Source organism: Pimephales promelas, chromosome 15 (genome assembly GCF_988280905.1).
Source record: "Pimephales promelas chromosome 15, fPimPro1.hap1.1, whole genome shotgun sequence".
Lineage (NCBI taxonomy): Eukaryota > Metazoa > Chordata > Actinopteri > Cypriniformes > Leuciscidae > Pimephales > Pimephales promelas.
The window spans coordinates 26,333,591-26,349,811 of NC_142783.1; the positions used below are offsets into that span (position 1 = coordinate 26,333,591).

Consider the following 16,221-nt stretch of genomic DNA (forward strand, 5'->3'; position numbering starts at 1 on the left):
CAAAGATATACACCGTAGGTCTGAGGTTTTTAAATCATCTGGAGATGTTGAATTAAAACTGCAACTTAAAATCCAATGGAATCAAGTTTCAAATCCAGACCAGTGATTTAGCTGAGCTGAGCACATTCATTCCATGTTAAGTGAAGTTCAGTCATAAAAGTATTCCCCTTGAAAAGACTGACACCTTACAAGCTGAAGCCGTCTTGTAGATTTATTTAGTATTGCTGCAGGCTTAAGACAGACTCACTCAAACTGATTTGGGTATATGACTTCATTTCTATCTTGCCTTTACTTTTCTCTCTATTCTTCACACTCACTCGCTGTCTTTCTCATGAAATCAATTTTATACACATCCTGCCAGGCGATTAATTGAACTTCATGATATTTATGGTACAGAAGATTTACCCTGCATACAGTCTGTCTTTGGCTGATAAGCACGGGGTGGTGATGGCGCAGTGGATAAGACACATACCTTTGGTGTGAGAGACCTGAGTTCGAATCCACTGTGAGACACCAATGTGTCCCTGAGCAAGACACTTAACCCCTAGTGGCTCCAGAGGCGTACGACCGCAATTGTAAGTCGCTTTGGATAAAAGCGTCAGTTAAATGCATAAATGTAAATAAGAGGAATGGAGAGCAGGTACTTTAACAATAGCTTAGCTTAGTGATACGTCAAAAATGACAGCGAAAGACATGCAGCAGCAGACTTTTAATAACATTTATATATATATATATATATATATATATATATTTTTATGTATATATATGTGTGTGTGTATGTATATATGCGTATATATGTGTATATATGTGTGTGTGTGTGTGTGTGTGTGTATATATATATATATATACTGTATATATATATATATGTATATATATATATATATACTGTATATATATATATATATATATATATATATATGTGTGTGTGTGTGTGTGTGTGTAGTATATATACAAAAATAATGCAGTGGCAAATATTATTTGAAAAAATCCCAAATGGCTTCTATAAAGGACTTATTTTAAATAAAAAATAGATTCGAAATTCAATAAATATACTTATAAATAATATACATTATGTTGGTTGTGTATGTTAAATAGGTTATAAAGAAATGGGTGATGAACATGGAATGAAAGGTTTACTGAAAGGAAAAATAAATTTGCATATTTGAAGGTTGTAAATTGTGTATTTTTACTTTCTAAAACTTCTGAAAGATGTAATTAGAAATGCCATAAACGTTTGATTAATATATTTTCATATATTCATACTTAAATATACATAAACTACTAAAATGTTCAGCATGTTATTATTCTTGTTAATGACTTATAAATGAAAGATGTTAATTCTTTCCTCATTTTGCTATCATAACACCACCAGTGATTCATTTCTGGTGTCACCCATGTTCACACAGCAGGATACCTTGGAAAAATTACTCTTCATTCACTATACGTGGGTGTATGGATCCATATGCTGCAAAAATATGTTCATCTTTAAATGGAAAGCACAATTTTGCATAAACCAACTGCTTTTCTTCTTTACATTCAAGGGCACTTTACACCTTTGTACCATGACAACGCTAGCGGTACTTCATGGTAAAAAAAAGAAAAGTTCAAGTGCATGAATGCCAACTGTCAGTGAGGTTAATATGGTATCTGTCCTCCTCTGTGCTCAGTGTGACAATGTGCTGATTGTAATTGCTGAGCACTAATAACAAGGAGGTGCGGCTGTGACTGTAGCACTAATTAACTCTCTGATGCAGATTACAGAGGGAGAGAAGAGATGAAAACACGCACCCTCCTCTCGGCCCCAAGAAGCAACTTCTAAAACATTTCATACTTATAATAACTAGAACTCATGTATACAGCACAGGTACACCTCATTACAGATGTTTATAACATGTCTCACTGGATTACTTGATCCCAATAGGAGTCAGTACATTCAAATTCATTGAATTGCTTACTCAACATTCAATAAACACTAAAATAACGGAACACAGAAATCTTATTTGAATAAGTATTTGCAATTGTTAAAAGAGTAGGTTCTGTACAGTATGGATGCGTTTATATGAATGAAATCTGTGCGTGTCATATCCACCATGTTCTCACTGTTGTGTGACATATGGCAAGCAGTTGCTTCACTTCACTGCCATTTACAACTTCTAAAGTGTCCATCAGACGCCCACTTCAGAATCTCACCGGAAATACAGTAGATGGTCACCAAGGAATTTTTTCACCAATACTGTTTTATTAATACTATGAATTCAGACCTACTGTACTACTCATGACATTTTGCCTGCTATATAGTAGGGAAGCAGGAGAGTGAGTCACTGAATCATTCACTGAACCAATTGTGATGCAATCTGGGACAACCGTTGGATGTCGCGCTGGTACGTTTTCAGTAATGTCTAAAAACATGTCTTAAGAACATGCACGGTGGAGGTGCAAAACAAAACAACTCCCATAGCTCTCCTTCTACTAACACTACAAAGACAATTCACCTATCAAAATCTGGTATATCAATACACATTTCCCACCAGTACTGTGTAAACTACAACGGCGTGCAAATTTAAAAAAAAAGTTTTTTATCCAACATTGTCGTGAGATGCGGAGCACAAGAGAACAACACAGTCTGAAGTCTTAGAAGAAAAGGTTCTATATAGAACCTTAATAGGTTCTATCAGCGCTATGTATTTGGAACCCATAAAAGGTTCTATACAGAACCCTTTTTAAGGGTTCAATAATAAGAACCCTTTAGGGTTCTTTGTAACCTGGAAAAAGGTTCTATATGGAACCTTTTGGGTTCATTCATTGTCATTTGTTTTGTCCTTTCTGGATTAAATATTTCATATTATTGACAAACATCAAGACCCTAAAATGTATTTATGAATGCATGTGAATGATCACAAAATTCAAGATATGGGGGTTAGAAAATGTAAATATTTATATTTAATCAATATCACACGAAGAGTGCCATTTCAGTTTTTCTCCTCCAGAATTAGCATGATTAAAATGTGATATTAAGTTACTACAACAGTTTAATAAACAATAAAATGTTACAGAATAATGAAATATATGAATGAATAATAGCCTATAAAGAACCTTTGTGCCAAAAGGGTTCTTTCTTGTCATTATAGAAACTTTTTTAGCATAAAAGGTTCTTTGGAGTTGAGTAAAGAACCCTATACTATAAAGAATAAGGATATTGTAGGGAGAGTAATATTCTACTTTGCTAGAAATTCTTATATTGACAAAATAACTAGCTGTGATCATGTTTTCAGTGTTATTGTTTGTATTTATGCAATTGTGAGCCCAAACTGCCATTTTGCTTAATTTTCTGGGGAATTTTAGATGAGACAATGCTGCTTCAGCTGTTCATTTAAAATAATAAAAGCAATGATAACTTTTCCCCAAGCTTAGATTCTTTTGCACGAATTAGGCATGTGGGCAATAGCTGAACGAGCTTCTGTCACAATGGAAATGATGGCTTTGCGTTCCACAGACACCAGATCACCCATCAAAGGAAATGCATGTTTCAGAATGTACCCCATGTGAAAGCTAGTTTGAAACCACAATTCCCCCCCCTGATAGCAGAAGAGCTCATTAAAAAATCATGTGTGCTGCTTTAATTTGTAATATAAAGCTGAGAAAGGTTCCACATTACTGAGCCTCGTGACATTTATGTGGGTGTGCGTTTGGTGTTGTAGAAATCAAATTGTCCCTGGCGATGTCATTATGTGACAAGCCGAAGCTCTCAGTCCACAAGGGTCAGTTCTGTCCGTTGTCAGGGGAATACGCTCAATCTCACTCAATGAAGCTGTTCGTTCACTCGTTAAATCTAATTTAAGGACCCATAATAACGTTCTAACAGACCAGGCAGAAGAATAACTCCACACAATTGCCTAAGATAAGGCTTTTTTTTTTTTTTCAAGCCACATTTTAGATGAGAAATACGATGACTAAGCTCTATAAAAATGGTAGAGAATCCCATTTGGTCTGTAATGTAGTTTAGGCCAATATTGACATAGATTCCTATTATAAGTGTGTGTGTGGGTGATGGTGTGTGTGTATTTAGGGATGGTACGGCCTTCTTGTCAGGGAGATTTAATATACGCACAAGTCAGAGATGAAGAGTCTTTTAATCACCAATAAGAACACGCAGGAGAAACAGAACAACAACTACACTTAATACAAACAATATTGGACAGAGAACTAACTCAAACTGAGGGCTTAATACACAGAACAAACAAAAGAGTTAATGAGACAACAGGTGAACAGGGAAATCAATCAAACACACAGGGAAACAATTGGTCAAACAGGCAAACAGAAAACAGAACACAATGAAAACTAAATCAAAACAGAGCATACACAGTACGCTGTGTCTATTAATGTGCAAAGCTACAGTAACGTCTTCAGCTAGTCGGCCTAAGAACGTATAGTGAATGTTTTATGAGAAGTATGGATAACCATATTCATCTGCACAGTCACACAGAGCCAAATAACAACCAAAATATTTTCTTTTTTTCAAAAGTTACATTGTGTCCCTTTTAAATGAATAATTTTATGTGGGTAAAAGTTTAGAAATCTATAAATGTTTATGGATCTGACAACTGGTCGGAACTAAAATTGCTAGAACCTTTGCTGGTGACAAAGTTACTCAAACAGAATTTCTCAGCAGGCTTCTTGTTTATTATTAAATGATGAAAAACCATTGGCCCTTAAGGAAAAATACCTTTTTAGTGGCCAATTTATTTTCAAATAAATTAATTTGCTTTCGTTATGTGGAGGAATTCAATTATCATCAAAGCTCAACTTGTATAGAAATAAGTGTGTGTTCTTGAGAAGCTGCACAGAACAGAAAACCGTTATTCTATAAAATGAGGTGCATACATTTACCTCATTAAATAAACTGTTTTAATTAACCTTAGTGGTTATAAATAAAACCAAACTATTACATAAATTCAAGATTATATGAATTCATAAACATTTCTCCCTTTCCAAAGTTGCATATAAGTGGAAAAGGATTAAGTGATGCCAATATGTTGATATGGTAAAATTCAGTGTCGATGCAAAAATGTGTGTGACAGAACCACACGTTACATAGCCTACAAATGCTAAATGCTAATGTGATCATGTTGTAGCCAAATGCTGTCGTTTTGTATATTTTATGTCTACCTAATTGTTTGCTATGGCATTATGATACAACAGATCCACCATAAGAATAATAAATGCCTTTTTATACAGTATGTTTCACTGTCTCATCATTCTTTTTTGGTACAAATATTAAGTAGGACTCTGTTCGTGCCTTAGGCTATATTCTGACTTCAATAGGAAAGAAACATAAACTCTTCTCTCAAGCAATTATTCAAAAAATGAGAGTGAACAAGGTCATCAATTATTTATCATACTTTACCACAAATTATTCAATCTACACATCAAAAACAAATAACAAAACTCGCAAGTAACCACTAACATTCAAGCCATATTACATCTGGTCCTGCCCTTTCAGAGTGGCCTAACACCTCACCACCGCATTACAAAGCATTTTGCTTTGTGTATTGACAAAGGGACATTTGACAGTATTGAAACTCTCCAGGACTCCTGCTTTTACAGCAAAGCCTCCTCGTGTGGCGAGATCTGTTAGATGGCAAAGCTGTTATATCTTGCCAGCACGCCTCAGTGCTTTGTGTTTATCTGATCCAAGCAAAGAGTTACAACCAGAACAGAGAGAGTTATGTCAAACAGATGTACTTGATATGTTCAAGGCTAGGTTGACACGGTTCCCAGCGCTTCTGTTCTGTGGATGTTCTGACAAAACAATTTACTGTTTTGGGAAACTGCTTTGAAACTGTAGAACGTCAAAATACAAGCTATTTATAATTTAGTTAAATCACCGTCAATGTATTTTATTTTTTTGTTGAAAACACAAGTTACTTACAAAAAGTTGCTAAGTGAAATAATTTAAGGGGGCAATATTAGATTACAAAGCAGTATTTTTCTGGCCCCAAAATTAGGTTTAATTGTATGAATTAAACATTAAATATGTTAACATTAAATACGGTCTTTAGGGCATGAACTGTAGGGCATGAGTAATGTAATATCATTGGTTTTTCTCCTTTTTTTTGCAACCCTGTCCTCTTAGATGATTTATTATTTTTATTCTTGTTGTTATTGTAGGCCTACTGATTTTTTATATGGAGACAGATTTTGCCATTCAACTCCAAATCAATTTGCAATAATTTGGGGATATTTCTGCTATAATGTCCATTTTTCTTTATCTCATATTTGAATAAAACTTTCTCAGCTCTAAATCATACGCTTGAAAGAAAAATCATAGAAAAAGTTCGAACAGGAGAGTCACAAATGTGCGTCACAGAACAGAGCAAGGCGAGCATTTGAGCTTGTAAAACTTTATTATTTATTTATTTATTTAATGAGTGATCATTTCGCTTGATAAGACCCTTATTCATCGTCTGGAATCGTTTAAAGCCCTTTCAACAGTTTGCAGTTTGCACTGAAACTGTCTTTTGGACCTTGAACCGTTTGGTTCCCACTGAAGTCCATTATATGGAGAAAAATGCTGGAATGTTTTCATCAAAAACCTTAATTTCTTTTCAACTGAAGAAAGAATGACATGGACATCTTGGATGACATGGGCGTGAATAAAATATCAGAAAAAGTATTTTTCAAAAGTGAACTACTCCTTTAAGGGTTAATCTTGAAGGGGGTGACAGAATCAGAACTTGAAAAATAAAAAAACTCAAGTAAGATTACTTTTTGAATCAAAGTGTTTTTGCTTTTACATCATCCAAGGTGCAGAAAAAAAAATCGCTGTTCTCTCCAAAGAAAAAGTGACATTAATCATGATGATTTTGTTTGGCATTAAGGCACATTGGAGAAAGTCTCTACTGCATTATTAAATGTGACTGTAATTGCTTTTGATAGAGGAAGGTCAGTCCCTGCTTTTTAAAATCAACTTCACAGTGTCAGAGTCAGCGGCTTCTGTCACCGTCACTGTATTAAAGATAGAGTTTATACTGTTTAATGACTTTCTTGGTAAAAGTCAGTCAGCTAAATCCAGACATACCCTCTAATCAGAGATGTTGCACAGATAGGATACATTGGAAGTCAACCTCACTTCTCGCTGCTGGTTTTGCATGTAATTATTTGAATCCATTATTTTTAATTTCAGATAAAGCAGAGTGAAGGATGGTGATGAAGCTTAGTGGTTAAAGATCTGGTTTAGTCAAAAGTTCAAATCCCACTTCAACTGTGCCCTTGAACAAGAGAATTTACTTTCTAAGAGAAGAGAATTTTAAGAGAATTTTTACTTTGAGTTGCTATGAATAATTCCACTAAATGACAAATTAGTACGGTTAGATTAAAAAAATTTTTTAAAAGATTTTTGTTAGTTATTCGCCATTTTTTAAATCACATCATCAATCTTTTGGCTCTGTGCCCGTGTTTCTGTACACATTAATCTACAAAAGTCCTATTTTATCTGTTTGCAATTAAATGTTACGGATTAAATAATGAGATAACCGACTGATGAGTTACACAAGCAAATAATTTGATTATTTTTAGTTAATCAAAAACACACAGCGTGATCATAGTCGGATTCATTATCAATTTAACAAATGTCTCTGAGTCTGTCCTTGTTTTGAATCATTCCAAAAAACGTTCTGCTCTCTTCATGAGTTTATAATTATAAGAGTTTTACACAGGAAATGCAACTTGCTTCAGTTGGTATCCGCAGGGGAGTTTTATATTTGTTGATTAAACTATAGTTTGGGCACTATTGATATTTTTTTGATTTAATGTAATAAGATTCACCATATGATTTAGAGCTAAGGAAGTTTATTTCAAATATGAGATAAAAAATGCACATTATAGCAGAAATGTCCCCAAATGATTTAAAATTGATTTGGAGTTGAATGGGAAAATCTGTATCCATATACAAATCAGTAGGCCTACAATAACAACAACAATACAAATAATAAATCATCTAAGAGGACAGGGTTACAAAAAAAAAAAGGAGAAAAAACAATGATATTACGTTTCTCATGCCCTACAGTTTAGCTGCAAGCACTTGCCAAGTGTAAATGAGTCCCCAGAGTGTAAATATCTCACTAGCTCTGCTTCCATTACTGTTATTAGAACTATAGGAGTACATGTTAGCCATACAGAGAAAGGACCGTTAGGATCAAGCAATGCCTTGTTAACAATGAAATTTAACTCCTTACACCATAAAGAGACTTGCGAAATATATGGCGTATGTCAGCATATGTATTTACCAGGACTAGAAATATCATATGGCCAAATCTACAGATTTGAGAGTCTATAGAGTCCTTTTTTGACTCGGGTACAAAGGGCTTTTGGGCTAAATTGGTAATATATGCTAGTCAGTTGAGGACAGTGCATGGGTCTGCCCTTTATGGATTCTTTCCTGAATGCCTCGAAGGAATAATGCAGCATTCTGGTGATAACAAGGGGAGGTTAATGATTAAAATGTGGTCAATTGTGCAGTTACCATCTGTGTTTAACTAGGCATGCAGTCTCTGTTATCACTGTTAAAAATCTGTGTGTGTGTGTGTGTGTGTTAGACAGACTATACAGAGGTTACCGAAGGTAGGGGGCAGCAACGCTTCAGTATATGTAAATAGTCCACCTGCTTTGTTTTTATACACACATGCACATAGAGACACCGGCACACATGCTGCCAAGGGAGTTGTGCTGACACCATGAAGCCAGAGAAAAGGTTTAAACAACCACCAGTGATGCTGTTAATCACAGTCAATCTCCATGCTTCACAAAGCCTGAAGAACATCCAGCGTCCTCAATCCCTCGGCACCCGCAACATCTGCCCACTCCCCTCCATAGCACTCATGAGACGAATGCAGTATACACCTCATCCTACTCTATTATAGCAACCTTTGCTCATTCTTCCTCAAAATGTAGAATTACTAAATCATTTGTGCAACATCCCTTCACCCAAGGTTGATTCATCCAGTCAGTGTGCTCTGGAGAATCTCTTATTTGCATTATATGTTGCAGCCCAACAGTGTATTTGCATAAATAAGGAGAGGGCCTAGTCTGAAACCACACTGAAAATATGGGATATTTAAACTATAGGCAAGTATTAGGATTGAAATAGTCGAATGAAGATGTAAGTGTAAAGAAATGAATACTAAATAATTAAGATTCTGCACTAATTACAAGCCACTAATCAATTGTCGGACAATCAACTCTTTAAATATCGATTTATACAGATCAATGAATATTTTTTTAAATGTTAAAAAATGCAAAAAAGAATATAAAATACCAAATTCAAATGTAAATTTAACTTTTTCGACTTATTAACAATTCTAATGCTGATAATATTTCACACCACAGATAAAGTCGTATTTTAACCTGTTTGCATTGAATGAGATAACCACAAAAATAATGACCAGGTAGCACAGCTTTTTATTGAGCGATTGCACAATAAGATACAGCGCAACCAGCAAAATACGATTCACAAACAAAAAAGCATTTTTGCTAGTGAATCAAAAACCATACAATATGAGTAATGTGTGTAATCCACTTCAAGAAAAAAAATATTATAGTAGATCGATTCTTGGACGACCAGTGTGTGCTATTCTGATTCACGAACATATGAGTTGATAATTTTATAATAATTCTACACTTTGTTAAATAACATATTTACACAAGAAATGCAACTTAAAGTTTACTTTAGTAGTTGCTATCTAGAGGGCAGTGTTTATTTTTGTTAAAACGTGACTATTGCATAATCTGGGCACTAATGATGATTTTTTTTTTTATCAATATTTTTGGTAGTGTGTAATTTACTCAAATGCCTTTCCTTTCATATATTTTAAATGACTTGCAGATTTATAACTTTATCACCTCATTATGACCGTAACAAAAGATGTGTGCCGCTGATGCTCCTTTGGTTATGAACTGCTCGTGCCTCGTGCAAGCATGCATATGTGTGATCCATGAGCGTGCACACCTCTGGTTGCAGTTTTGCTTGTCACCATAGGGGGCGTAGTTCTGCAAAAACTTAGACTTCTAACCGTTAAAATAAAAAAATATTCCATGGATGTGATTTTAATTGTAATGCTAATTCATTTTACATCTTTGAACTATACAAGGCTGGAAATTAAGTGACCTAAAGGATGGTGAGAAAATCCTTGGAGGTTATTTTGTTACTATATGCACAGAATATCAGAATATATAGGCCTATGCCTTGGGAGTCTTGAGGAAATATGCATGAACATTATAAAATTAATGAGCAGCAGGTGATCTGTTCCTGTGACAATATGAGGAAGCCCAGCGGCCTTCAGTGAGAGCTGAGTTAATGGGAACCAAGCAGTGAAAATGAGAAGAAAGCAGGAGGATGTGCTCACAGCCTCAAGATGGGGAGCACAGAAAGGATTTTCTCCTCTCTCCTTTCACTCCTCTGATTGTCCTGCTCAGTAACATAGGCAAGAGCTTAGTGGTTTGCCTCTCAGCAAACATCTCAGCTGTCTCTCTCACTGTTTCTTTCCTTCATATCCAGACTCACACCTAAGGGCATGTTCAGATCAGTGTTAAAACAACCTGCAGAGAAAATGATTCCCTTATGTTGTTCTAATGTCTGTTGTTGACACCTTTAAATTCGATTTTGTCTTCTATGCAGAGAAATATCAGTCCTGACAGGCGAATTGAACCATGATATATCTGGCTCATAATGCTATGAGGATGGCCTTGCATAGTATCTATAACCCCCCACACCTCAGGGGTGTCCCGTACGCCATTGGGCATATTCTGATTTTATTGTAAAAGAGCTGATGTGTATATGCTGGCGGCACCAAAAGACAATTTGAATTGCACAAGACAGCACGTCCTGAACACGCCAGAAATTCCATTTAAAAGATTTGACCTCGCTGAAAGTCACTGTATAATTTGCTCACTGACTATTAGTGCATTCTGGGAAATGTCATCCCAAAAATTACATTCTTGTGAATAGATTCTCCCCAAAAGTGTGTTTTATAAATCTTTTTAGTGTTTTTAAGACGTGCAAGCAGATGGAGTCTATATCCTGCTGAATTATGAAAAATGTTCTCCTTCAGTAATTGGCGGAGAAAAGACTTTTATTTTACTTTTTGCTTAATGACAGCCGATGGCCTGAGGCACAAGGGAGAGAAGTTCCATTTCACAGACACCTGCAGAGACGAACACTTTACATGTGTATGAACTCCCCATCTCACCCTCTAATGAGAACAGACTTTTTTTTGCTGTTTTAATTGTAGACTATGTATGTAGAATATTTATTTTTTTTCCCCCAGAAGTTTATGAATATGATATGAGGACATTTATTGATGCAGGAACACTTTTAGCTCTTTGCAAAATAAGCTGAATTTGTAAAACAATCAAGCATTTTTGGATGAAAATCTGAACAGGTTTTACAAAAACTGTCAGTGCAAATGAAACGGCAAATGCAGTTTCTTTTTTTCCAATGAAACAAAACACGGTGTTCACTAACTTATATAATTATGTTCTACTTGTTGCCATAAAACACTACAGTTCAAATGTTTTTGAAGGAAGCTTATGCTTACCAAGGCATTTATTTAACCAATAATATGAAAGAAAACAAAACAACAATATTGTGAAATATTATTACAATTCAAAATATATGTTTTCTATTTGAATATATTTTAAAATGTAATCTATCCCTGTGATCAAAGCTGCATTTTTAGCATCATTTCTCCTGGCTTCAGAGTCCCATCCTTCAGAAATCATTCTAATATGTTGAAAAATATTGAAAATACATCAGCAGCAATTCAGTTTGTCTTTGAGAACAGTGAACATCAAGGTCACATCCCTGATCATGAGTTAATTTATTATCATCATTAGCAGTTAGAGTATCTGTGCTGCATTCCAGTGGTGGTACAGTAAAAGAGACATGACACTAGATTAATGCCCCAGTGAAATGTTCTGAAGCAGGTTTATGAAGTGTTATACTCCTGTAGCTTGTATTTCATGTGCATCTCAGTGGCAAAGACTAAGATACAGTTCCAGGGTGGGAAGTATTGCAACTGATGTATTGCATTATTTAAACCAGTTATCCAGAGTTGTCAGTGATCCATAAGAAAATGTACATTACTATTCAAATGTACATTCATGCATCTTGTATTACATGTATTGCATTTATCAATAATTCAAGATTTTAAATTACAACATAATTTGAGAATTTGTGATTCAAGGGCAATCAGAATGCCAAATGCTGCTGTCTGTGCGAGAAGAGGAGCTGGGGAGGGGGGAGGGTAATTAGCTCCAGAGAAACACGATAGCTGCTCACAACCACTAGTAAATGCTTTATAACTACCTGAACTAACCCTGGTCAAAATGTTATAGATATCTAAACAGATCAAGATAGACCAGTCACCAATCAGATAACATGTCAAAGAAATGAACACCTTCACTGTAATCACTGTTGACTTTGCTTACACATGATGGAATATCATACATCTCACAAGTCATTTTGGCTAAAACGTCATGTAACCAAATTCAAGGTTATTTCGGCTAGAAGTGGGACTCTCATAGCCGAACTATTGGGTCTATAGATGGTGAAATGGTGGCTAATGCTTGCTGGGGTTTATTGATCATATCATTTTCTTACAGTGTACTGACATGTGTTGAATAAACTAAACTAAAAAAAAACAATCATGAAATAATAAACAAACTATTCAGAGTAGAAGAGCAAACAAATCTGATACTAAACATGGCAAGAAAAAACACACAAACCGCATTGTAAGTCCTTGGTCAAACATACAACCATATTAATTATTCATGTCCCAGTGCATGCTGTAAACTAGAGTGGATGGGACTAAGCAATTCTTCAGGGTAGAACAAACAAAAATGCATTCATCCAAATCATATAGGTCTACTGCTTCTTGATTTGACTTAAAAAGCAGAATTATCCTAATAGAAAAGCTTTTTGTTGTAGGCTATTCAATTCCAAGTTGTACTTTGCTCCATAGTAAGTAAACAAAACATAATCAAGTAAATATTTTGTTGTTTTTTTCCAACGTGGTTTACGTGATCTGGGAATGATTTTTACAGCGTGGCATAGGCCTACTACTGAGGATGTATGATGATCGACGACACAGTCGTGTTAGAAGTAGCAACAACAAGGTTGATTGATCCCCAGAGGAATTCTGGTAATAATAATACACAGAGATGACTCGCGTTAATTAACAATCCAATTACGCTTCCTTACATCAGATTTTTTTCCACCCACATTGTAGACTAATCTTCCAATCTCAATCTCTTTCTCATTTAAATCATGTCATCTTGTAACGAGGTGTAATCAGTGTGATAATACACGGGCCAGCCAATTAATATGCGTCAGTATTATTACTTCTCAGCTTTCGAAAAGCCCTTAACACACTCTGATTTCATAAGCTGTTAGTAAACTCGGATGAAAGATACGGCTGTTTTATGCGAGATAACCAACTAAACATAACTGAAACAGGACTTCCCTCACCTCACATCATCATTTCTCTTTTATTTTTCTCTCTCTTTTCTTATCAAACACACGAAGTCTGCAGCAGCGGACGAGGGACATCGTCTGCGTGTGCGCGCGTGCCAACTGTCTGTGTTCTTGTGTGTGCGCAGTGCACGCACACATGTGCCTCTCTCAGTGATGTGAGAAATCAAGAGGGACGCATCTCTTAAGCCTCCTTGAGGTGGGATTTCAATTTGACGCAAAACGTAGCGCGCATCTTCGATCTCACATAGGCTACTCTCCTTTCATGTGTGTGAGCGCGCGCGTTTGTGCGCGCGAGCGTCTCCGCTCGCTGCAGCTCCGGCGTTGGGTAAACCCTCTCACTGCTGCACTTCAGCCAATGTGGATCAACTCGTCCGCCTCGCATGGCTCCTAAAGAAGCGGATATGCCCCAGTGCCACGGGAGACTGACGCCTTCACTGTCTTCCTCTACTCCGCAAATGGTCCTCTTGGGGTGAGTGTGCCCTCCGTCCAGCTCCGTTTTCACATCAAGGTTTAAAGCAGGAAGGTTTGTTTGTGCATTGCAATGTGCTTCGTTGAAATTCGGCTGGCTGACGGTTACTTACTGTACTAGTGCTAAGTGACTGAGTGAGCTTGGTTTCAATTACACTTCATCTGTGTCTGTGCCACAAACTGGAGGACGATAATTAATTTCACTTTTTTCGGTCCCCTGGAGACGATATGGAGCTTGTGAGATTTGAGATTTATATGGTTTGTTTGAGCTATTTTATATAGTTGGTTCTGTCATGCAAAAGTCGGATGTTTAGTTCCAGCTCTTTCTACAGCCTAAAATATTGTATGTTAAAAGCCATGTCACAATACTTCCTGAATGCAATAACAGTATTTGTAGGTGTAAAAACAATTTGAGGAATGTTTGATTGTCCTTCGTGGATGAGGTTTTCTCTCTCCCACGCCTCAGGAGGTCCAGTATGTGTTTGCGGTTGGTTGCTGATTTTTTTCTCTTATGAATAAGGTGTATCTTCCGTTAAACTTATTATTTTTAATGGTGCATATACACTTACTGTAAAACCTGTTTGCCAGTAGTTAAATAGCATTTATTGGAAGCTGTTTTTTAGACGTGACAAGCAATCATTTCGAGAACTTTTAGCCTATGTAAGGTATCAACCTGCCAGAAAAGCATGAGGATGTGCCTTTGAATGATGGCATGCTTGCAAATGATATTGTGCCACAGTACATTGTGTGTGAGAGAGAGAGATTTCCACTTGGACCACCCTGTATGATAGGATGACACTTGCTATCTTCACTGTGATTCAGAATCTCATTTTCTTCAGATATGAACTTTTTGTCGTTTATACACATACCAGTATGGAAAATTCTCCTTTTAGTCATTTTGAGTAATGTTTTCATCATTCTTTTATTATTTTTTTCCGGGCAGGAAGATTAGATGCTGTTGTTTTTTTATACAGATTTACCTTTTGAGACTTCATCCATACTGTAGGTCTGAAACGAGTGAGGTATATTACATCCTTCCATCTAATTTAGTACACCATTTTCATCCACCGCCTTCCCCAGCTCTGCACAAGTCTTAGGCCTCTATTTGAACAGAGGATGAATGCTTTTTGTCACGCTCCAAAGCATCTTTACTCTCTTTTTCTTATTTTTTTGCTCCTCCTTCAGTTTTTGTTCACTTCTGCAAGTCATGACTGATGATGGCCCCTTTGAAGTAAGCCTTTGAGTATAAATTCTATAAATGTGTGAACAAAGGAAAGATAGTTTAAAGGATTTTTAAACTAACTAAATTTCACTTATTTTTTTCAGCACACCTAATCTCAGTAATGATTTTTTATATGTAAAGTGTATTAAACACTCACCTTTCTTTCAGCCCTTTCAGTCATGGCGTCGTAGTCCACTGTAGAGGACATGTGTGTCAAAGTGGGCTTTAGTACGATTTTTAAACATTTAAAACAAACAAACTAACAAAAAGGTTAGGCTATTATATAAAATTAGTTAAAATATTTCAGAATCTGCTCTATTTCTATAGGCCACTAAAACATAAGAACATCTGAGACATTTACAGACACTGTACGTTCTTGCTTCTACTCAAGATGCTCTTTAAATCATGCTGAACAACCTGATCTTCAAGTTTTACACAGACTTGTGGAGTTCATGTACAGTAGCTTGAGTGCTGCTGTCAGTAAAGCAAAATGTCAATTTTTTCCAATCCCACCTGAATTATATTGATTACCATTTGTGATGGATAAAAAAGTAATTTAGAAAAATGCTAAATGGAAGAATTTCAGAATTTGAACAGCAAAAAAAATGTGAATGATTAAAATCATTTCATGCACCAAAAGGGTTAATTTTACTGTGGTTTAATGACACCCAAGTGTACATCACAAATCCAAAAGGGGATTCCTCCATTTTCAGTCACTTTAATACTTTAGCTTGTTACTGGGATTAGTGGCACATTTCTCATTCACAGCCCCATGCTCAGAGCTATGGTAATAGCAGTCATTTGATCCCACTGTACTCCTTACATGGCTTGCTGATAAGTCTGTAAATCCAGTGTTACAAACTAGTGCACTTTCTCTATACCAGCCAGCAGGGCCTGAAATTAACTTTTTCGGCCACCGGCCACTGTGGCAGGTGGATTTAAAAATTCACCTGCCACAGAGACTTTTTACCAGCCACTTTTTTTTTTTGCCTCATATTTTGCC

General features: G+C 36.0%; 1 protein-coding gene across 2 annotated transcripts in view; it reads left to right on the forward strand.

Annotated features, from left to right (window-relative positions):
• insyn2ab (inhibitory synaptic factor 2Ab) overlaps positions 1–16,221 on the forward strand; it is a 95,350-nt gene that overhangs the window by 38,614 nt on the left and 40,515 nt on the right. Inside the window, exon 1 of one of the 2 annotated variants that reach the window (XM_089120435.1) lies at positions 13,389–13,997. The exons of the other annotated variant lie outside the window; for it this stretch is intronic. The gene's annotated coding sequence lies outside the window, so the exon portion shown is untranslated. Of the gene's footprint in view, positions 1–13,388; positions 13,998–16,221 lie in introns of those variants that run through there. 2 annotated transcript variants of the gene reach the window in all.